Source organism: Bemisia tabaci, chromosome 4 (genome assembly GCF_918797505.1).
Source record: "Bemisia tabaci chromosome 4, PGI_BMITA_v3".
NCBI classification, from domain to species: domain Eukaryota; kingdom Metazoa; phylum Arthropoda; class Insecta; order Hemiptera; family Aleyrodidae; genus Bemisia; species Bemisia tabaci.
This window is the reverse complement of record NC_092796.1, coordinates 9,970,963-9,995,981: the sequence shown is the minus strand read 5'-3', so window position 1 is coordinate 9,995,981 and position 25,019 is coordinate 9,970,963. Positions and strand designations below refer to the sequence as shown.

The 25,019-nt window shown below is 40.3% G+C and overlaps 1 protein-coding gene across 1 annotated transcript in view; it reads left to right on the top strand.

Moving 5' to 3' along the window:
• The window catches only part of LOC109043344 (uncharacterized), a 173,989-nt gene that overhangs the window by 55,153 nt on the left and 93,817 nt on the right, over nucleotides 1-25,019 (top strand). The window lies entirely within an intron of this gene.

The following is a 25,019-nucleotide window of genomic DNA, read 5'->3' as shown; positions in this document are numbered from 1 at the left end:
AGCGTTCTACCGGGCCGATTTTAATGATTTTTGCGGCTATCGACGGGCAATTGTCTCTAGATAAGCCAACTCTTTTCAGATTTTCAAAATATGGCCCAGGTTTTTTTATATTAAGTGGTAAAGTTGCGAATTCTCCCATTTAAACAATGTAAATTCATACTTTTTGTCATAGTTCGTTTGAGCGTTCTACCGGGCCGATTTCTATGATTTTTGCGTAAATCGACAGGTAATAGGCCCTAGATGAGCCCGCTCTAATCAGATTTTGGAAATAGGACCCCGGTTTTTTTAAAATCACATTATAAAATTGAGTGAATTTACGGAATGCTCCGGGACTGCTACCACTATGCGCGGGAGGATGCGCAGTGGTCGAGAAGGTTGCGCAGTAGCTGGGTAGCCTGCGCATCAGCTCTATACTTATCTACACAAAATTCACGCCTAGCATCTTCATATGAGCGGTGGCCGAGTCGTTTAAGACGTCGGATGCGTCCACACGAATCAAAGTGTGGGTTCGATCCCCGACTCCTGACTATTTTAATTATTACCTGATTATCATTGTTCGTTGTTTTACTGCAATATTTCATCAAGCACTCATTCCAAAACGCGTCCTTTTGACTTCAAAAAAAAAAAAAAAATTCTTTATTCATCAAAACCAAAAATTATTTCATTCTGAAAGTAAAGTATACCTCATATCGTAATTTGTTAGGGGAAAAATAAAATCAACATTGATAAGGGGTAAGAGGGTAAATATAGGGCCGCGAAGCGGCCCATTGATGGCGCGGAGCGCCTTCAGGGGGTTGGGCCGCGTAGCGGCCAGGGGGCGTAGCCCCCTAGTATAGGACTATGCCCCATATTTTTCATTGAATTTGGAGGAAAAATAACGTAATGAAGCAAACCTTTAAAATCAATTCCTCTTTACATGATATTAGTATTCTTTGTACTTTCGGGGTTTTTAAAAAGGTGAAGAAATTCGTCAGAAAACTTAAAAATTAGTAAAAATACAGTTCGAGGACACTCGAGACTCGACTGATTAATAATTGCAGCAAAAGTTGGTAATTTCACTGCGTTTCCTTTGGTGCATCGATGAAACATTGGTAGCCGCGTGCACTACAAATGACACCCTCTCCATCATGACGAAACGACGAGGTTTTTTATGTTCACGCTGCATGTTGCATGTGCTGCATGTTTCCCCGGAGTCCACCGAGCGGAGTAGGTTTATGGACTCGGCGCGAGAGCGTGAACATGCCATTAACGGCGACGGGAACACCGAACACGGGAGTTGCGGAATCAGGAAAAGTTCTCCGAGATCGAGATAAAAACTCAGAAAAAGAGTAGGTTTTACGATCGGGAGCCGTTCAGCTTCGTTCTACAAATCACCTGTAACAGGGCCCTGTCGCTCATGGCCGAATTCCGCCCGGAACGCTGCACGAATTGTTAATTCATCGATTTGAGAAGCGGAACACACTGCTCATCGCACAGATGGTAGCATCTGCGGTCTGATTGTTCATATTGGTAGACAAAGTGATAGACAAAGAAGACAAAAGGGATATGGAGGGATCCTATCGGTGGAAGCGGGTTGTTGCAATGGACAAATAAGGTAGATAGTAGACCAACCAACGGCGATCTACGAGAGACTCTATAGTTAGTCCATAATTTCCTCCCTTAGTCTATGGGAACCACTCATTTCAACCGATAGGACCACACCATACTTTTTATGTCTTCTTTGTCTATAGCTTTGTCTATAAATTTCGACGATCCGGCAGCTGTCTAGAGATCAATAGACTCTAATTAGACATCATTTGCAAAAGTAGGTCCAAAAATTTAAACGCCCCTAAGATGTCCCTTTTTGATAATCATCCACTCTAGCAGTCTCTCTATAACCAACTCTAAAACTGAAGGTCGAAAAACATGATTAATTTGTGAAAAGAGGGATCAAAGTTTATTTTCTAAACGAGCCTTATGCAGGCATAAAACCTAAAACCCCCTTTTCTCAGTTTCAACTTAGTGTGGGTTGGTTTCTTTCTGATGAAGTCGTTCCATTTTGTTCTGGCTGGAGTATACGACGGACTCATTTTGTCAATAGGTCTCTTTTTCTGAGTTTTGCCAAATTTTTCCCACTGTATCCCTTTATTTATGAGCAAATCAATAAAACTTTCAGTAATAGCTGCTGAAGTAGCTGCTTATCACGAATTCAAGCACGGAAGCCGTGGACGAAACCCACAAACGTTTAATTGTCCACAGACAGACCCTCCTGCACTGCGCGACTCGCATCTTTGATTGGGCTTTCGTGAACGCTCGGTCACGCAGTCGGGCTTTGCGCAATCTCATTGGCGCACGAGATTCGAATATTCTCTCTCTTCTTTTTTTTTAATCACGCGCGAACTAAAATCGCGCTAGGTCTAGAGAACGTCCAGTCGAAGCACACTGCTCGTAAAACCTCCTACATTAGACCCTCGCACGAGGTATTAATCAAATCGCTATATTTTACGATTCCTCGCCGTGATTTTTGATGAACGCGACGAATTTTTAGGAAATCCTTCCCTTACGAGAAATAACGGGGGTTGAGTCTTTCTATGCCAACGTTAATTCTGCTTCTTAGAAATAACATTTGGCAATATATGAAACCAATAAGAGGAGTGGAAAAATTTGTAAGAAATTAAAAAAAATTCAGCTCTTGCATAGCCAGCTCAGCATACGCTCTATTTCCAGGATAAAAATGAGCCGAAATCGATGCTGACTGTTAAATGATGTCCTGTCAAAATTAAGAGGCGGTTCTACTCATTGATCAACATAAATCGAGAAAAAAATATTGCATGAAATGTCTTTTGATACTCTGTTGTCGATTTATTTTGATCAAAAAGTACAGGCGCCTACAGCTGATGTGATGAATGTCAGGGTAAGCATTTCGCTAGGCGAGTTTTTAACATTTGGTTAAGTTTGCTAAACCAATTGCTCAACTTTTCGGTTATCAGCCGTCATTCGGAGTATCTAAGCGTTGTCTATCGAAGGAATTTTAATGAAATTTGGAAGATATCAGTATGAATCTCTGAATCTATCAACTCTGGTTTCATCAATGTGCCGATCGCCACTTTCGTAACGCCGCGTTAAAGTCTCCTGAAAAAAGGTCAGTTGTTTCTGGATGCGGAGTATTTGTTGCCGAAAAATTGTCATTGCTGTGCATAAATGACGTGGATTACTTAGGAGGAGAGAGCATAACAAGCCACTCTAAAGGAAAATCGTTGTTGAAATCCGAAATTAACTTTCAAATCATGACAAAGATATAAAAGTGCTGGGTCTCTAAAACTATTTTCTCTAGGCGAAATCAACGATTTTCGACAAGTTGACTCCGTAGCCTTATAATAAAAATATTATCAGGAACGTACACAAAATAATGAAAATTTACCGTCACATTTTGAATGGACCCCCTCCCCCCCCCCTTGGAAAATTTCCAGCTATGCCACTGCTCCAATTAAGTAACTTATCCGGCAGTTCTTCTATGAAGTCTCCCCTGAATCTATACTCCGAGTTTTTCCTTACTGTTATGTATGGAAGTAAATCGACTATCTTAGCGGCATTTCAAGCCTCGTGCGCCCTTTTACCGACAAAAGTTCTTAATTGTCAACCGTAGGCTAGAGTTATTTTGTGTTTCGCTTTCCGCGCGAACCGAACATCTGTGTTAAAACTCGCTGCGAAGGTATCTCATCCCTGATCCGGCGCACGCTCCTCGTCTCGAGGTTGACCTAGGCCTGGCTGGAGACGAGTAGACCGCAGGCTGCCCGGGCACTCCGGGGTCCGGGGCTGGGGTCCGCGGGCAGGGCGATAAGGATCTAGCGGACTGGCGGCGACGATTGACGATTGGGTGGGTCGGCGCGCGACCGCAGGGTATCCGATATCCCCGGCTCCGGCCGATGAAACCCAAAGCTCAACCTGTCACTGCGGTCGCGTGTGCGAGTGGACATTGCGCGGCCTCGCGAATTCGGTTTCACCCGCGCAGAAGCTTTATGCCCGGCCACCGCAGTCCGTCTGTAAACTGATTCCTGACCATGTTGCGCGCTCTCTCGGCCTCTCCAACGTCGTGACGTCATCCGGAAGATTCTTCATGGACTCATTCATAATGGAGAATTTGCACGCAAATTTTTTATTGCTTCATCTGAAAGTCTCTAAAGAGCTGATTTTGCTGTATTTTTTATAATTTTTTTTGACTATGGGAAATAATATAAAAATATACTTAAAAGTGAGAAAATACGCCGTCTAGTGACGTCATCCAGTGGCATTTCCCATTTAAACACATATATTTTGGCAGATTAGATAATTTTGTCATATCCTCTCTAATAATTGTTCAATTCATGAACCAAGGATATCCTCAAGTTCAGTTTACTCAGTAGTTTCCACTTAAACACGAGATTAATCAAATTTCAGACACCTGCAGATTCTCTATTGCCGTATATTCCATACTTGAACCAAAATTATTTTCCAAATCACGTATATAGGCTCCAAAATTGCGAATGCGAGGAGACAAGAAACACTATTTTATTCGCTTTATTATTGACGATCTTCGAGTCCAAAAAATGTATGTCTTTTAAAAGGCTATCTTGAAATCAGACACGGTTGATTACACCGGAGGAAACAAGGAAAAATCAACCCCTCTGCCACCAAGATAGAGATTAGCGCTGACGTAAATTGGAAAATAATTGGTTCAATTTCCCTATTCGTGAAATAGAAACGAAAATAAATGATTGCACCTTAGTCATAAAGTTTCCTCCTTATTTTCTCCGATTTGTGTTTGGATTTTTACGGGTTTTCTACCGCCAAGGACCTTCGGATCAAATAAAACTGAACGGTTACTACACTAATTTAATGAACAGTGTCATTACGAGTTCAACAAGGGAGGTAGAGACTGTGGCACAGCAGCCTCTTCACCCCTGCCTGTCTCGTTCAACTCAAATTCCTGACCCTCGAAACTTAGAGGTTGTAATCCCATTTGATCATAGCTAGCCCGACAAAAAAGTTTCATCCGTTAATCAGACAGTATTGAGTCACTCACGTCTAGTTTTAATCTTCGAGGGATACTGATTCTACCTGATTAAACATCTAATCTGGTTGATTCGCCGTGCCTCACAGAATCCGAGTCATTGTCCGCCCGGTGGCGGCTTTGTTCTGAATTATATTTTTTACAGTGAGAAACTCCGTTTATGTCCGTTGCCTGATGGTAGGGAAATATTGGAATTAGGTTAAATCACTGTGTATTATGGTTTTCTCGACGCTTTAAGAGAAAATGTAACGCGCGCTCTTTGAAATGAAGAATTCGTGGAAAAAAGACTTAAATTTAAAAAAAAAAATCAATGAAACTGATCAGTAAAATAAAACTTATCTGAATACCACAAAAAATGCATTAAAATAATATTTTGGCCCATTGAAATTACAGTGTTTTTTCTAATTTCATTGGTATTTGTAAAAGTAATATTATTTTCTGAAGCATCCAGATGCTTTTGCAGTTTTAAGGACAAAGTTTCAAAATTTTGTTTTGTAAAAAATTAGGAAATGAGTCGAATAAATTTGCGTGTGAAAATCTCGCAACGTCGAAATTTAGTTACGTCATTCGGCTGGGGAACGACGAAATTAAGACCTTTTTTGGAGGGAAATTCACGGTCATGGTGGGGGGGGGATGGATGGGGGAGAGGAAATCCTCACATGGCTTTTCGGGTTTTCTGTCTATTTTTCGAGCTTTCATTTCAAGCGCCATTGGAACGAACACGGAGAAAAAAGATTAGTGGCTGTGACTATTCGTGGTTGGTAAAACAGGATTTAGTTTCACGCAACAGAAAAATTAGAAACTATTACTCATTGAGTTAGCGGCCTATGCTAACCCGAGTTGGTAAATGATGATCTAGTGCTCCTAACTGGGACCGTGATACCACTTGACATACCGACTAGTCACAGAAACCCAACTCCTTCGCTCTCAAATTTACCAACCCGGAATAGTTGCATTGTCCACCACGTCAGGTTTGCTTACCTTGAAATATGGTAAACAAAGACAGCACTAAGTTGTATTTTACGACCAATCTGGAACTTTCAACATACACTTATTTGAAGGTAATGCGTACTATGAAATAAGTTGCATTTCTAAAAAGAATTGGTGGGAGAATCAAATTCGAGATATTAATTCTGATGTAAGTAAATTTATGTACACTCTAGTGACTTCTGCATTTCTTGCTTAAGATCCTAATAACAATTTTACTGATGTAGATAAGTATGTGTATTTGTTGTTTCCATGCTCCAATTACTAATTACAAACTAAGAAGTTATACTTGTTCTTTTCTGAAAATGTTTCTTCAGATGGAAAAATTAGGTGTTTCCAGTGAAAACTAGTGAAAGTCAAGTGTTAGTTCAGAATTCGATCAGGCTCTATCCATTGAGTTCTTAAAGATTAAATTAAATAACAAAGAAAATAAAGTACCTGCGTAAATGAGCTAGATGAATTAAAAATAGCAAACAGTACAGTATTAAGTAAAAAAATTAATTAATTAGGTAAAATAAAAATAAATTTAAAAAATCTACCTAATAAATAACAAAATTATATGAAATTTAGGCCTTAGCAAAAAATTGCAAGTAAATCGGTATGGATCTCATAATATATTGTACATCTTGGCGGAAAAATCTAAGTTGATTGCAGAAATTCTAGTTTTTCGACAAAATCAAAGTTATATGCCGATTTTTCGTCGCGATGATCATCGCTCGGTTTTAGCTTAATGCTTAGGGTTCTCGGCTAGTATTAGGTAGGTTGTAGGTTCGAACCCCGACAAAGGTGAAAAAATAATGTCGCCAAAATACACTGGATTAGCCTCCGAGAGATTAATCTTTTTCATTTTTCACGGTTTCGGTGAGTTTAATTGTGCATAATCGTTTTATTTGGGGGAAAAGGGCTCTTTTCCAACACCTTCTGTTACAAGCCCCAGTTTTTGTGTGCCGCCAGATTGGAGCTGGAACAATCTCGATTCATTCTGTAAACCAGGCATTCAATAAAGCCTACCAGGCGTTTATTCTTACATAACAATACGAGTAAGGAGTGAAACTTTAATACTTGGCAATATTTACCAACCCGCGTAGTCGGAGAAGGCAACCCGCCCGCCCGTGACACCGTTAGCCATACTTACCAACCCGCTTTGTTCGGACCAAACAGGAGTGTAGCTATGACGAAAACGAAATAGGCGGGTTGGTAAACATAGCCCTTTTCCTGGTTGCGGCCACCAATCTCTTTTCTCCGTGAAAATGACTAAAACCTACAATCTCCCTTTTTTCGTTTTCGATGCACCTGAGTTGCACCCTCGGCTCAGTGGCGGGGCATGCTTTGCGATACATCGATCGATCTGCCATTTGGACTGAATTTTGCAATTTGGAACTATGAATTCTGGCCCTTCTGGAAAAACACTTATGTGCATAGGGAAACTAATGGCCCATACGTTGTTTTTAAACCGGGTTAGAATTCATATAGTTCCAAATTGCATTTGCATAGTCCATTTAAACCCTGCTCGAAGAAAATCGATAAACGGGATGTTCGCAACGAGCACCTTAATAATCGATATTTCAACATATCTTCAAATGGGGATAATCGATCATTCACGCCTCGCCACTACTTCGGCTCGGGATCCTTTGACCGAAGGGTGCTGGTGCGTTACGGCGTTACGGCGCGGCATGCTATCGGATGTCCAGCACGGTCTGGCTCCTGCCTACCATCCGTGGCTGCCGAGCAAGGTAAATATTTTTAACGGTATTTGACTCTGCATCGGAGCGTCACCAAAGAGGAGGCGTAGGCGGAGGGGGGGGGGGGGCACGTGCATTTCTAAACGCAAGCATCACCCGGTAATCATCCGTGACTCATAATCTAATTCATCGCACTGTGAGCGCGGATGCCTTTTCGTGACGTCATCCTTGGCTGAAACACCGGAGTACGAGAGGAACTTTTGGATTTTTGCTCCTTCGTCACGGATGGAGATGAGTGGATTTGGAGAGTGAGGAATGGGATAATGTTGTACTATGAGGTATGACAGAGAATTGATGGTGATTATACAAATGTTGAAAGGACCAGACTAAAAACAGGTCAATTGATAGAAAATTAAATAATATTAAATACACTAACTAGTCTGCTTTTCCGATACCACGTGGTAGTTCCGGCGCGACCTTGACTCTTGGAGTCCCCTGAATTTGTTCTCTTTCTCTCTCTTTTTCATCTGTTTTTATTTCTAATCTTCATTTGTTCTTCTCTACCTTTTCTTCTTTTTTTTCAACTTTGTTAACTTATGTATTGTAATTACTTGCAGTCTTTGTAATTACTTATGTATTCCTCTGTTCTGTGATAATAAAAGACGCTTTAAAAGAGACAAAAAAAAAAAAAAAAAAAAAAAAAAAAAAAAAAAAAAAAAAAAAAAAAATGCTTTTCTAGTTGGTTTTAGCAAGGAAGTCAGACCAGTGACTATTTTTATTACTTCTCAATATTATAGTATTATCAAGAAGATTGATGATCTAAGTATAAATCTGCGGTAAACTATTACCTCTCACTAACTTTTTATTGATACCACGGGATCAAAATTGAACAGACATTTACATTTTAAGTTTAAGTAAACAGAGAATCCGAGTTGAACTTGATATTCGTTGTTTACACGTTTTGAAGAAATTAAATCAGATATTCTACTTAGGGGTAGAATTTCAACTTATGATAAATATCCGCCGCAGGATAAAAAACACCGCCTCGGGTTTACCGACTAAACTGGATTACCTGGGAATAATCCTGTGATCTGGGACTTAATTTTCCCGAAAAAAGAGCAGTAGAATGCTCCGAACAAGTTCCGAAATGCACTTGTCACCTCGCGTACGAGAGCCAAGTTGGTCGATCGTAAAAAACCATAAGCCGACTACCGCGTCGCTCATTGGTAAGAACTTCGGATTTTGTGGCAGAAAACACAATAAAGTTTGCTGTCATAGTTTCAGCCATAGTCTCAATTAAAATATCGAGGGTTCGTCCTGATTTCTACGCAGCGAAATCCCCAAAAGCCGCTTGCTGTGGCCAAGAAACATGCATTTCTTGTAGAGTAAATAATACAAATTAATCACAAATTCACACCAATCATCAAGACATATATCGAGGGCTGATGAACTATACCGCCATGCTAAGGAAAAACGACGTATGAACCTTCGAGACTCGCCAAAGTTCCTCCCGTAAAATGCTCATTTTTGAGGAAAGTTTGGAATATTTTTCCTTGAAAGTTTCAGGGCACTTTGGGTAAAATTCCGAGAAAAATTATCTGAAAAATTTGTAGAAAAATACTCATAAATTCGCCGGAAAATTCGAGATTCATAAAAGTTCATACAGCGTTCTTACTTAGCGTGGCAGAATACCACGGTATTGTTGCCCTCGACTGGAAATTTTGGCGAAAATGAGTTACGATTGTGCCGCACTCTACGCAATAAAATACGCCAACTGATGTTCTTAATTTTTTACTAATTTGAAAGTGGTCATCATTGCACATTGCTACACCAACACGGAAACTGAAATGTTCTAACTGTAGCGTATAACCAGCGAAAATCACGTTTCGATACAAGGGAAGTTGGTTTCGTCAGAACTGCACCTAATCATCTTGCAAAAATTCGCTCAAGGTAGAATCACACTACACAGGAATGCTGCCGTGCTAAGGAAAAACGCCTTATGAACCTTCAGGCGTTGCCAAATTTTCTTTGAGAAAACACGAATTCCCCGCTAAACCTATGAATATTTTTCTGAAAATTTTTTAGAGAATTTTGTTCGTACTTCGATCTGAAGTTCCTGAAAATTTCAAGGAAAAATATTCATAATTGTCTTCGCAATAATGGAAATGTCATCAAGAGAAATTTGGCGACTCTCGAATGTTCATACGGCGTTATTCCTTAGCACGGGAGAATGCTCCGGTCGCGGGTGGAGGAACGGTGCGAGAGCACTACCGAGTGGTAACACGATTAAAAATGAAGTGCAGCAGTAATCCCCCGGGCACAAATACTCTTGTAAACCATACGTTAACCGTCAGGAACCCCGCGCATAAGTCAAGCGGTCGTACGCAGGCGCAGTTGCTCTCAACAGGGACTGCTGCCGTGATGGGTGTTGTGCGTTGACTGATGATGCCCGCGTTGCCATAGGGATATTTATCCACGCCTTACCTCGTATTTAAACTGGCATTTTATTGAAGAACGACGTATGAGCCTTTGGACCTTGCCGTATTTCGTTTGATAAAAAGCGAATTCTCTGGGGAACTTACAAATATTGATGATGAAGAGAGAAAACAAAAAAAAAAAAAAATGTATAGGATCTAAACGCAATTTTAGCTAACCTATCTAAGGATTCCAGGAGAATTATTTATGAATTTTCCAAAACTAAATGTTTTATTGGTGCAAATCGGGCAAAACACGGTGGAAAAATATACTACTTATTCCCTCGACGAAATATAAAAATGTAGCCAAGGATGTTAGAGCGAAGACCAAAGTTTCTGTGAACGTTTTGTGACAAAAAATGCTCAAAAGTGTTAAACCAAAACAGAGATGTGATGGAGTTGCATAACAATCGCAGGTCGAACTAGCGGTTTTAAGAATTGCTATTTTCAATTCCAATTCGTCTCGTTAATACTACGGAATAGCTAGGTTTCGCCAACATAACCGACTTAGCTGACACAGTAGCCACCACTACGCCCTCTGTCGATATATGCGGATTTTCAAGCTTATCATTTGAACTACGTTTTGCAATAAGGAAACACTAGTTCTGGCTCATTTTAGAAACAACATAAATGCCATTGGTGCCCCTATGCAGAAAGGTGATTTTTTGGAAGAGCGCGCGAGATAGTGGTTCCTTAATGCAAAATGCAATCCTATTTTCTCAGGAGACTTTAACGCAGAGTAAAGAAAGTAGTCTGCAGTTAAAAATAATTTTTGCAGGCTAAGTAAATCCAGTATTATAATTTCCAGGTCCACAAAGCTTTTGAAATGAATTGAAATTGATCCTCGGGTTCGACCCCCCGAAAACAGTTTGTAGTAACACAACAATCTGCCAAGAGCTAAGATAAATGAAAACTCCGTGAAAACCAAGAACCCATCTTTGAAATCAACCTCTCCTCAAAGTTAAGGTAAAGTTCGTGGGGTGAGGTTGGCAACGAAGACCCTGCATTGCAATTGCCGGTATTCGGACGTCGTCAAACTTACATTCGTTTTACCGGGTTTCACAGGTTTACACGTGAATAAATACAAATTAACGCACAGCACCGGGCTGGTCACCGCGCGACGTGTTTTATTGGGCGCTGCACACTCATCTGTGTTCCTGTTTTCCGTTCATTTCTGGACCCACATATTTTATTCCGGTTCCAGGTCCAGTGCAGTGTTGCCGAATGAAGGTTCTTATTATATAGAATAATTTTAGATCTTCGATAGTTTTGTGCAGCTTTAACTTCGGGACGTTTTATAGCTTATTTTGAAGCTAAACACTAACTTTACTCGCTCAGATTCGAGTTCTTTGACTCCTAAAACGTGTCAAATGAGCCTCCATTCAGTAGATATAAAAAAAGAGAGAGGAATTAGAAAGCGGTAATTAAAGAGTTGATAAAAGAGTAGAACGAATGAAGAGAGGAAAAGAAGGAAAAGAAAGGAAGATGGAGAAGAGGGGGAAGAAGAACAGAGGGAACCGGAGGAGAAAAAGGAAGAGAAATGAGACGAAGAAGAGGAAGGAGGAAGAGAAAGAGAGGAAACAAAAGAAAATGATAAAAAAAGAAGACGAAATAGGAAGAAGAGGATAAGAAGGAAGAAGAGAAAAATAGAAGAAAATAGAGGATTGGTGAAGGGGGTAAGAGGAGAAAATTATGGATAAAAATACAAAGAATTACTTGGAGAAAATGGACAGCAGGAAGAAAACAAGGAAGAGCTTCTCTTCCTTAGTACTCCTTCTTTCTTTTTCTTCGCGTTCTTTTTTTTCTTCTTTCGTTTTCTTTTCTCCTCTTACCCCCTTCACCAATCCATTCTTTGCTTCTTTTTTCTCTTCTATGACCTCTTCTTCCTATTTCGTCTTCTTTTTCCTTCTCGTTTTCTTTTGTTTCTTTCTTTCTCTTCCTTAGTCTTCCTTAGTCTTCCTTCTCTCTTTTTCTTCGTGTTCTTTTTTTCTTTTTCCGTTTTCTTTTTTCCTCTTCTCCCTCTTCTTCCATCGATTCCGGGAAAGAAACATCAGAGTCTCTCAGGCTTTGGGCTAAAAATCGATTTTGAAGAAAGTTGGCAGTGACGCATAGTAGGCACTACACCGGTCGCTCGGTGTAAATCCGAACTGAAATCCTTTTTGCTCGGTAGCAAGAGATTTATCTCCTTGTTTCCTCACCCACTTGATTCATCTAGTGTCATTTTTAGTTTGTCCCTCTATGAAAATCCGACTTTATACTCAAAGCTCCTTCAGCTTATCGCCATTTTCGAGAATCGACCCCAAAGAGCTATCGGAAAGCGGTTTGGTGGAGCCCACTAAAAGGGATATGATAGATTTTAATCCACCTGTTAGATGTAACCACCGAAATCCCGCACTACGAACCACCAGTAAACAATATATAGTACTCTACTGCCGTGCAAAGGAAGAACGTCGTATGAGCCTCCAGACGTTGCCAAGTTTCCTCCGATAAAAACAGAATTTATAGGGAAAATTGTGAATATTTTTTCCCGAAATTTTCAGACAACTTGCACGCAATTTAATCTAAAATATCTGAACATTTCGAGGAAAAATACGCATAAATGTTGTCAAAAATATGCGTTTTATCAAGGGAAATTTGGACGGAGTTAAACAGAAAGGAACCAAGCCACATCGGGATCGAACCGAGAAAAAGAGGTTTAAAGTTTGGCTCCTGCATAAGACTCAATGTAAAAGATAAACTTCAAGTTCAATTTCTGCAAAATTTGCTCCAACAAAAACTTTGAATTTTTGGCGATAGATATAGTAGAGCAGTGGTTGAGTTCAAAACCACTCATAACTCAATTTTTTCCAAAATGTGGGTTGGTTCCTTTCTGCTTAACTCAGTCCATTTGGCAACTCTCGAATGTTCATACGGCGTTCTTCCTTAGCACGGCAATATCGTAATAGTCCATATTGATAGCCATTTCGATGATTCACATTAGAGCCATAATTTTTCTCGTGTATATGCCAATTTTAATGTTTAATTAGCCACTGATTAATCGCGAAATGGCGCAATTTGAAAAAAAAGGGGTACCCAATTAGCACGGGGGCAAGTCGGTGTTATCGCGTTGTTTTTTCAGCGACGCCGCGGCGAGCCGTTGATCCCTAAGCCAGTGGCGTGGCGTGAATTGCGATATATCGATGGTTATGCCATTTAAACCTATGAAAAAAGATCGATTATCAGGGTGTTCGCAGCGAACACCTTAGTAATCGATTCTTTACCATAGTTTCAAATGACGAGATATCGATAATCGATTATTCACGCCACGCCACTGCCCTAAGCGCGTTAACTCGACCAGACGGAGCAATACAGACCTTAACTGGCCGTGAGTAGAAATAATTAGGACCGATTAGTCAAGACAAAATCTGGCTGCTTTAAAGAACAAAACAGCCCCCCGATTAATTTACAGCCTCCCGAACTGGATTCCGGTGTTGTCAAAGATCGTGGAGTCAAATCAAGATGTGAACCTTTTCGCTCACCACGTGGGGCCTAAAATTTTCACTGAGAAAATTAGTGACTTTTTTAAGTGTTTATTTTATTTTATTTTATTTTTTTTTGGAAAAAGGTCGTATTCGTTTTTGATAGTTTTTGGAATCACATGTATCCGTTATTATTTAGTTTCTTTCTCGAATATAATTGTTTAATTTCTCTTTCAATTGTCTAGCATGAATTCGCGTTTGTTTCGGAAAATTCTTAGCTTTAAGGTTAAAATAAAATAGTTTATTATAAATGTATCTTTAAATTCCTTATATTTGGCCACGAGGCTCTAATAGAGAACTGCGCAACATGTCCCTCGAAAATTTTCCATCGATTACAAGTTTTCAGCCGAATTCAGGTTTTTCGTTTTTCAGATTTTTTTCAGAACTTGAGCACATTTCCCTAACTCGCGATGCACAAGCTTTTACACCAGGCAGACATTACAGGCGGACCATTTCTCCAGACAGACATTACAGTGACAAACTTCAACTTCAAACCCTCCCCCTTTCCCCCCTAAATGCGAACTTTCAGTTTCACCGGAATATCATTAATCTAATATCGCTGGAGGAAAATGTCAAATTTTCCTCCAGCGATATTAAATCGCGTCTCAAATTCGCCCACATTTTCAATAATTCTACGTCTAATTTATTTTATTTTATTTATTAATTTATTTTGTGCGCAAAAATTGAATCAGTGAGAACGAAAACACACCAACTCGGTAGCTCGAATATACTCAATTTCCATTAAAGACAGTTCATTTATATAAAGGTCATTGAAGTTAGCGCGTCTGTTCCAACTTGGACCTTTAAAGTGGTCATAAGTACTTGTCTTTCGGCAGCAAAAATATTTTTCTAAACTAAGTTCACCACCTATTGTGCAGTTTTGTGTGTGTCTTAATTATTTTCATTTTTCCGAGTCGGTGTGTTTCCGTTCTCACTGATTCAATCATTCTACGTCTAATTTATTTTATTTTATTTTATTTTATTTATTAATTTATTCGGTGCACGAAGATTGAAGATGACTTTTTAATAAACTTTCCAGAGCACTGGAAAAAAACAAATTGGATCTAGAGTCCAGACTCTTAAAAACATCGACAAGAAAAAATACTCTTGATTCAATCAGATTTAAGCTTAAATCAAGAACCAAGGCTCTTAATTTGAGCGGATTTCCTTTTGATTTAAGCTTAAATCTGATTGAATCAAGAGACATTTTCCTTCTCAATGTTTTCAAGAGTCTGGACTCTATAGATCCAAGGTGTTTTTTTTCCAGTGCGTTCATCTTTGAATCCTGACATTCAGAACCCAAAACCCCGTGATATACACACGGTTAGTGAGTCCTCGCTCTCACGCACAACTCACGAGTAGTCTCAACGTGTAAAATTTTCCACATTTCGAGTGGCATTCCGGCGTCGGTGCCTCTTTTCTTTCGGAGCCGAACTGAGCCGCGTTTGGAGCTCGGATACCTGGGATTTCTTTCGGGCAAGCGCCCGCGTCCATGTCCACGGCTGCTCCGGTTCCGAATCTTATGAGCGCCCGGACCGCGACCCGCGAGCTTATGCTGGGAACGTTGTAAAAGCAGGGAGCCATAAACCAAGGAAAATGATAGATACGAGGTCTGTTAGATTAGAAACCGGATTTTGGTCATAACTAGCCCACAATGCGTTCGAATTAGGTTTTTTTGAGCTTTTCTGATAGCTAAAAATATACTTAAGAACGCTACGTTCACAGATTTTGTTTATTTTGATCAGTGTTTATTCTGTGTCATCTTGAATACGAGTAAGTTAGGTGCGTTTTGCGATTTTAGCATGCGATCACTGACAGAGCAAAGATTCAACATAAAATTTTGTTTTAAACTCGGTATACCTTGTACCGAAACTTTTGGTATATGCTAAGAAAAGTTTACCATGATCATTGTACGAGATGTTCCCACTGTTTTGAATGGGTTAAACGATTCAAAACTGGTCAGGAGTTCGTCAAAAATGAGGAGCATGGGAATCGACCCTCAACGGCGACTGACATTTGTCACGTGGAAGAAATGCGGGCAAAAGTGCTCGAAAATGGTCGTTTCGAGCTTGTTGAACAGAGTAATATTTCTGAAGGCTCTGTACATACAATTTTGATAGAATATGTAGACACGCATCGAGTTTCAGGTACACTTGCCCCTTGATTGTTGTCCGTTGAACGAAAATCCAACCAAATGTCAAATTACCTTTAGCTGCTTGAACGTTCTAACAATGATCCTACATTTTTGGATAGGATAATTTTCGGTGACAATACTTTAGTGTACGGCTACGATATGGAGACGAAACTCCAATCGTCCTTGTGGGTTGAAAAATGTTGTGCAAGACCGAAAAAAGAGAGACAAGTTCGGTCAAACATAAAAATCGCAAAACACCCTTGAGGTTGCCTTACTTCAAGCCACATACCAACGAAGCTAATTAGGATTTTTCAAATTTGTGAACGTAGCGTTCTTACATATATTTTTAGCTATCAGAAAAGCTCAAGAAAACGTAATTTGAACGCATTGTAGGCTAGTTATGACCAAAATCCGGTTTCTAATCTAACAGACCTCGTAGAGAGCCCAGATTACGCGGCTCGGTAATCGCACCGGATTCCTCCTTTCGGCCGACGCGACGCTGGTCCTCGTCAGCGGCGTTGCCATTTTTGGTTCGAACCTCCGAGCATTGAAGAAACATAATCCGGAGTATTATTTTTAAACTGAGAAATCGCGATATTTTTACGATTTTTTGGCGACACTGAAAATAAAGCACATTATATCTAGAGCCCAGACTCTTGAAAACATTGACCAGAAAAAATACTCTTGATTCAAACAGATTTAGGCTTAAATCAAAAGGAAATCCGCTCAAACTAAGAGGCTTGGATCTTGATTTAAGCAAAAATCCGATTGAATCAAGGGTATTTTTTCTTGTCGATGTTTTTAAGAGCCCGGACTCTAGATCCAATGTGTTTTTTTTCCAGTGGATAAAATCGCTAGGATCATCAACGTCTGAGCATTGCTGGATCCAGCAAATTGGCAATGTTGTTTTTCTCCATATGAACCTATGGAAATGTATCGATTTTTTGAGGGGCCAGGAACTTTGACAAGAATCGATTATTTAACATACATTAGGAGTAAATGGAGAAAATCCGGTGTCGCCAAAGTGCTGGATCCGCCTCTGCATCTGAGCAATTAAGCTCAACCCTGACGCAATTCTATCTCTTCAAGATTGCGTTCGATAAAATCGAAAGTATATCTGGATTTATCACGATTTTTGTACTATAATATTGCGATGAATCACCGTCGATAAAATAGCGATTTAATTGCGAAATGTGATGCAATCGCATGAATTCCCTTAATCACAATGTAAACCGAATGAGTCCTCCCCAAAAATATTTGCTGCTCATAGAACGAAAACGAATACGGCTTTGTAAGTTCGTTTTTTCCGGGACTCAATGTCACGAAACCAGTGAAATTCCGACAAATATCAACTTGGTAACGCTGCTACGCTCTGCAGTTTAAGTCGGCGAGACACTATGCCACACTTTGAACTCGTCTATAAATAGACGAATACGGTTATCATAGCGAGTGTTTTACAATTTGTTGGAGCCTTTCCCCAAATGGTCATACCGCGCCGTAAAGAGTGGCAATTAACCTTCAATTTATTTACGTAACAATTCGCAATTCGGTATTTTCCCTACCTTTTCCCGCTTTTATGGCGCGGAAAATCGCCGGGCGGATTTTCAGAGACGCCTCGGGAATTTTAAGCTCTCCACGGATGTGACCCATGGCTGGCTCCGGCGCACAGTGGTCGAGGAAAAATTTATCTTTGAATTTACATCGAGCCACGATGCTACGGAATGGATGAGATCAGTTGAGATTGAATTTCATTTTATTTTTTTTATCAAACTGATCAGTACGTCCGTCTATTGGAGGTATTTTCAAGTCATCCCAGGGCTATCAAACTTTGACTTCTGCATGGCATTGGCAGCAGTTTTGGATCGCAAAATTTCTGTTGCTACCAAGTGTGTGTCGGTCTTGGGCCTTTGCAAAACCACTTGTAGATCCGGTGTTTAGCTTAATTCATTATTCTGGCTCTCACCTTCTACGCTGAATAAATACGCAAAAGCACGCCTTGAAGGCGGCTGAATGAGTGAGGAGGGGTTATTTAAACCTGAGGAACCCGTTATTTTATAAGACCGGTAAATTTTCAATTTCAAGTTTTTACTTTCGCGTCGCTTTTTGCAAAGAGCAATATAGTCAATCATGAGTATTGGCTTTTTTAACCAGCCAAAACGTTCTGGGCTTATAATTTTCAAAATTTCACTATTATTGCTCATCGACTTGAGTGTTTGTGAACCTTGTTTCATCGTTGCAATCTGCTGTATGAATAGTTGATCTCTTCAAATTTACAAATGCGCATGAGTTTAGCCTTAAGATCAAGAAATATTTTACTACGTTTAACTAATGCATACGATTCAGCCATCGAACCAAGATTTTGTGACACACGCAAATGGCCTGCTAAGATCTTAAAACCAATTTTTTGGCGCAATATTGCCGTTTCCTTATCTTGATCGAGTATCTTTTGCTCAGCCTTTAATTAAACCTTAATTGGAATAAATTGTTGAGAACTGATCGTGTGGGGTCCGTCGACAAATGCGACCGTCCAATGGAAAAAGGTCCTCAGTACACGGAGGCAAATTTTTAAAGAGAGCGATTCTTGTCAAGTTGTGTCGGAAAATCGGAATTTGAATTTTTGAAAGAAATTTTTCTTTGATATCCTACGCAGTAAGTTGAAAGTGATTCAGTTATTTGTTTTACACCATAAAGAACGTAAAATTTCATCATAATTTGGTGAGCTGGCTAAGAATAGTGAGCTTTGAACACGGCAGATTAATATTGAAATCAGAAAAAAAAATCTCTGTCAGTGTTTCAAGGGGCAAATTTTAAATCATCTCAATTTCCGTTTGCATTTATATTTGGGGTTCTTATTTTTTCTCATTGTTCTCCTGTCTAAGTTTGAATCTTTTCTTACCAATCGCGGCCCTTTCCTCATAGATGGGCGCAATTCATTTCTGAGAGCTAGTGCCTGCATCAGAAACTTTAGCAGGTGCTCTGAGTGCCTGATAATTTGTATCCCGTGGTTAAGTTCATTGGTTACGTTCAGTTCAAGCCCAAAAATGTAATTAATTTTTCAAAAATGAGTGTAAGATATTAAGAAACAAAAAATTTGCCATTCAGAGGCTGACAAGTAAACGTGATAGAAGTAACCTGCCGTGCTAAGCAAGAACGCCGTAAATCCACCAAGATTTTCCCTCGCCTTTTGGAACTTAACACTTTATAAAATAAAGTCTGTTTTATCCATGAACCTCAAATTTTCAGGTTAAGCTCTTGATATTATTTGAGAAATAATTCTGTAGTAACATTGCCCCAAGGTACGCAATTTTTTTTCCTATGATACATTGTCTCCAAAAAATGTAAAATGATGTTCACGGCGTTTTTGCGTTGTGCGGCAGTAATGGAACTGACCTCAAGAGCAATAAACACAGGCAGACCTTTCGCAAAAATCCGCCGATTATACAACATTTGACAACGCGTTAAAGGCAAAGAGAAGGGAGGTACTTAGCTGCAGTCGATCATTTTAATGTGTCCGATCACTCTTGGTCAATTAAGGGACCCGTCGCGGTGTCCGGTCGGCAAGTGGCAGTCGCGGTACCCCCGATCAGAACCTAATGGAGTCGGAAAACGCGAGGAAACCGATTCACCACTCCGCGAGCGCCCGGTATGCCGACCCAGCCGGGCCCGGCTCCGCGAATAAAACATTTATTGAGTTTGAATGATAAAGTTCTGATAAAGAGACCCGCAAACCGCAGGCCCCAACAATGAGAGTGCCCTGGGAATATACATCTGCGCTCGCAATGTCCATTTGAGTCGTGAGTCGTAGACCGGGAACAAATTTCACTTATTTTCTGTACAAATTAAACTTTTTCGAAAACCGATTATAGTTAGATGACTTACTTTTTTTTATGAAACTTTACGTACAATGGCCATTTCGGGCAGGCCGCCCATCTTCAGGTGACTGAGCTGGTATGGAAAAGTTAAAAATTCGGCGTGAAGATAGCCGCGCCGGCGCAGTTATTATCTAGTTCAGTCACCTGAAGATGGGCGGCCTGCCGAAATGGCCATTGTGCGTAAATAATAATAAAAAAAGTAAGTAATCTAACTACGAAAAAGTTTAATTTGTACAGAAAATAAGTGTTCGTAGTGCCGATAAAGTGTTAAAAATTTTGCAGTATGCTACAACATAGTGAAAAAAATTTCAAATTTGACAGGGAATGTAAGATACCTAAATCTGCCGATAAAATGACGGTAAGATATTCAGTGAAATCAAATGAAAAAAATACTAGATTGTTGTTAAGATAAATTTAATTATATATTTCAACATTTTATATTTAATTAATTTAATTAATTATCAATTTTTTATTTGTTTCAGGTAAGTTCACAGTTCCATACGTATTAAGACTGGGTGTCCACACAAGTAAGTTCAATCAACAAGTAAAATATTTTAAGACTAATTTTGAAATTTGCATACGCATTGCACGTTCCTCTTTTTACGATCAATAATGCAATTAAAATTCGTTGTGCACTTAAGACATTGATGCTTATAATCAATCTTGATCGGAAAGAAATTAACTGTGACGCAAATTATATTTTACCCGTTATTTTCTTCCACTTAATTTTAATTTGCTGAAATATAAGACAGGGGCACATGTTCTAATTCCTTTGTGGTTTTTATTTTTGGAGGCACATTCTTCCAGGAAATCTTTTGTGGTGCCTTAGTTTATACAATGCGCTAACTCGCTTACTAAAGGTTTTAATGTCGTGAGAAAATCATATAATGCGTCTAAAAGTTAGACATCAAGACCATCAACAGATATAACTTATCGGATTGTTAAAAATATAATTGTCCTATTTACCCGCGGGATAGTGTAACATCAAAAATAATGAAAAGTCTGTCTCTTTCATTTCCCTAAAACCACCAATTTTGGTAAAGTCTCTCTTTGTAATTAAACCGAAGACTCCCTCCAAACTTTAATTACTCACAATTATCCTGTCTTTCGTGTAGAAAGTACACCCACTGATCCGAGCGTGTAAGGGTTGAAAAAGGAAGTTGGGTGAAGCAGGTGAATTATCGATTATTACACTCACCCCTTCGCGCGAATGAAGCGATAATTAAGGGGATTCTTCGCAACTGCACAGCAATTAAAATATCCTGCGGTCGGAATGGAGATAGCTATTATTCCTCCTTCTCTGTTGGGGCGGGATCGATGCAGCGGAGAAGGTGCACTCTTAAGTTTTAACCGTCGCGATAAGCAAAAACCGCATATTTACGTTTATTTTCTATATAAGTTACGTGGTTCTCGATCGATTTAGACAGTCAAATTGAGGAATATTTGAATAGTCCTGCGGTCGATGAGCATAGCAGGTTGATCGGAGGCAGTGTTGCTGGTTCTTTGATCTACAGTGAATGCGAGATTATCTGGGCTAAAAAAATGTGCTTTGCTCAAGCATGATGATCCTTGAATTTGCCGCCAAAATTTTTTTTATCTTAATTCAAGCGGAATTTTTCTTGAAACAAGAAAAGTAATGTTGGGGGTAAGTAAGAAAGTAGTTCATATTAAGCAGCAAAGTTCTTGATTTAAGAAAAAATACTTCTTGGTGGCAAATTTTAGATTCTTTTTTTTTCAGCTGAGGTAGTCCATCGGTTTGGAAATTAAAAGTTCAAATAAAATACTTTTTGCTTCTAAAACATGTTTTAAGGCAGTGATCCAATATTGAAGATAAGACAAGTCAATTAAATAGTAACTTTAATAAAATGGGGCCCATAATCTTACAAAACGGTTAGTAAGTAAATTAAAATTAGTTAGAGTCTTTTAGAGTTAATATAGTCAAATAGACTTAAATACCAGCGAATACACAGCTCTCTACACAATATTTGGAAAATTGAACGTGTAATAGTGTTTCGGCTGGATAAATTAACGCGGAAAGGTACCATGCACAGATTCATCGAATTAGACAAGCCTGTGAATATATTAGATTCGCAAGCTTCGAAGCTCCTCTTGATTTAATTCACTTGCAAATACTTCCATTTGACATTAAACGTCTGATTTATACCTTGTCTGGTGGCACATTGAACTTTTTCCAACTTATTCCTCGTTCAGTCCGGTGTTGATGTTTGAATAAAATCGGACTATTCCGCCCAATTTGCTGACGCCGAGCGCTTCGTTTACATGAGGCCCATTCATAATTCGCCCTGGACCGGTTGGGCCGGACACCTGTTCCGTTGCACCAGGCCTCTATAAATTTCAAATCAGAGCCCCGCGCGCCGAGAAAATGAGAAGGAAAAGGGAGGAACGAAAATTGAAATCGGAAGCGATATACCTGCTGCATCGGTTTTGTGTTTCGTGGGCAATGCATTTATCATCGACCCGGCCGGGCGGATTGAGATACTAATTACTAAATTGGACGCATTTATCCTAAAAGGAACTATGTCGCACACAAGCCGTATGCACATAATTCCTTTTAGCATAAATACGTCCAATTGATTCTTAATCTAGTATTGTGTCTTCAGTTGCTGCTTTTACCATTATTAAGAAGACGGCCTCTACAGATTTGTATAGGAAAGACGCAGTTTCAAAGAAGGATAAATAAAGTGAAATGTAAAATCAACAAGATGGCGTTAACAAAAAAGAGCCTGACTGCAATCCTCATTGAGGTCAAAAAATCACAAATAAGCGAAATATTTTAAAAAACGGGATTTTAGGTCATTCTTTGGCAATTTTTTTCAAAATGGCGACTTTACCGGCGGAAATATCTTTACACACATGAAAAATTTGGATTCAGGGTCAAAAAATACATAAGAATCAACCATCAAAAAGTTTTCCGGGAAATTTTCTCCAAGAGCCCCTATTTGATGCCCAATTGCCTGGACTATATTTTGTTACCTATCACTAAGGTAAGCAGTGGCCTAAAAATTTCTGTGAATTTTCCCCAGATCTTAACGAACGCACTTACAACATTTTAAGATACAATGTAGCATGGTTTCTTATCAATAGTTGGTCTATGGTCTGCTGAATTTAGTTGACTAGGCGAAGTACTGGAGGATTGCCGAGAGACTTAAACGCACGGGTAGGAAAATAAACCATGTCGTGCGATCATGGAGTAAGGCAAACTAAAGACCATAAGTTCATTTTAACTTGACGCACTTGACGCTGGAAAAACTTCCATCTGCCTGGAAACAAAGTTTAACAGGCCGAAAAAATCTAAATGATAGGATTTTCTCCTCATCGATTCCCGATGTTGTGGGGTGGGGGCATGGGAGGAAGAGAGAGCGTTTGTAATCATATCCACCATGCCGCGGAAAACAAAGATAAGCGCATTTCCGACATTAACCGCGGCTACCTCATATCCTTATCCACCACGAGGCTCATGTTAAGATGTTCTTACTGGTGTTTCGTCTCCCGTTGGTAGGACGTCCGTTCCATTATCCGTTCGGTCCAGTCGGCGGATGATCGGAACACGTTTTTTTTTTTTTTTCGTCGCCCCTCATCGAGGCGTTGAGAGCCGGACGGTGTTGTCTGACACAGGTTGTCGTCTGGAAAACGGGCTCATCATTCATCATTTTTAATTGTCCGATGCAACACCCTCCCCCCCTTCCCCCGGTTTGGGTTACTTGTTTGTTATTTACATTTGGTCCGACCATGTGCGCCGGCGTTGCGGGCCGCGAAGCGACGACATGAAATGTTTCGTCGCTCCTCTGGCGTAAGGGCGTATCTCGATTTCCGCATGAGCCCCAGATAGCATGGATTTAGATGTGAAACAGAGCTCACGTGGAAATTGGGTTACGCCCTCAAGTTAGAGGTACGATGATTTCTGTCCGACCTTGGAAAAAAGAGCAAGATTTTGGCAAGAGGGAACCATTGGAGGCTTTCGGACGCACCTGAAACCTGCTCAATATGGATCGATTTATCATTGAAGATACAAACTGAACATATAATGTACAGGGCGAGATTAAAGCCGGCTCCAGACTACGCGGCATTCGCCGAGTGCCGAGCCGAGTAACGAATATTCGGGGTTCGGGAATCGACGGGCAGATTCGAATGTTTCCACGAGTGTACAGCGCCACACTACTCGTGAAAGTCGTACTTGGCTCGTCCTTTGGTAAATAACGAATATCTGATGGGATAGGACAAATGTTCACTAAGTGAAGAAAAAACACTGGAAAACGCTGCACCTCTTCGCCCCCTTCCTACAAAACTATAGCGAACATTCGGCGAGTGAGGACGAGTAGTCTGGATGGTACCCCGATGTTGCTCCGATGTCGCGATGGACGCTCGGCTTCGTACTCGCGATCCCTTTGACTCGTGTCACAAAAACCGACTTTCAGCGGGTTGGGGCGAATGCCGAGCCGAGTGACTCGCCTCGCGTCAACACGAGCCAAGTGGACGCGAATGTTCCATCCAGACTACGCGGGACTTGCCAAATATTCGGTATTCGGCGAGTAATATTCGGCGAATGCCGCGTAGTCTGGAGCCGGCTTAAGGGGGTGGCCACATGGGCCGCGGCCCATGGTGGCAAATCTAAGGGGCAACAAATATTTGCAATTTTCCAAAGTGTAGGTATAAAAAAAATCGGATTTATAAAAACAAAATTACAAACGAGAAAAGGCGACAAAATCTCTCATCTCCTGAGAGTATGGTAATTTCTAATTTTGCCGTCTCTTAGTGATACAAGAGAAAGCACCTTCAATAAGTCGAGCAAAGAGAGAGACCAAACACGCAATTTGGCCTGGAACGGCGCGAATCAGAGAGAAATGATAACGAGGATTTGAGATGAAAAGGAGACGCTCTCGGCGCGGCGATCGGCATGTAACACATATTACCGGCTACAAGACTGCACGAATACTTCACGCATTGCATCAAACACAATGCGGTCATTGCGGTCAGCGTGAAACGGATAGCGCCTAAATGAATGCATGAATACTTCACGCATTGCGCCAAACACAGTGCGGTCAGCGTGAAACGCATAGCGCCTACAAGACTGCGTGAATACTTCACGCGTTGCGTCCAACTCAGTGCGTTCAACAGCAGTCGGCGTGAATTGCATATAGCGTCTACAAGACTGCGGGAATACTTAACGCATTGCGTCCAACATGGTGCGGTCTGCGCGGCGCGGCGGCGGAAGTTAAAATCATTAAACCACATTTATGTTTGTTCTTTCATAATTTTTTCGTTCATTTCTTATGAATGGGAGGCCTTGTCCACACAGAGATAG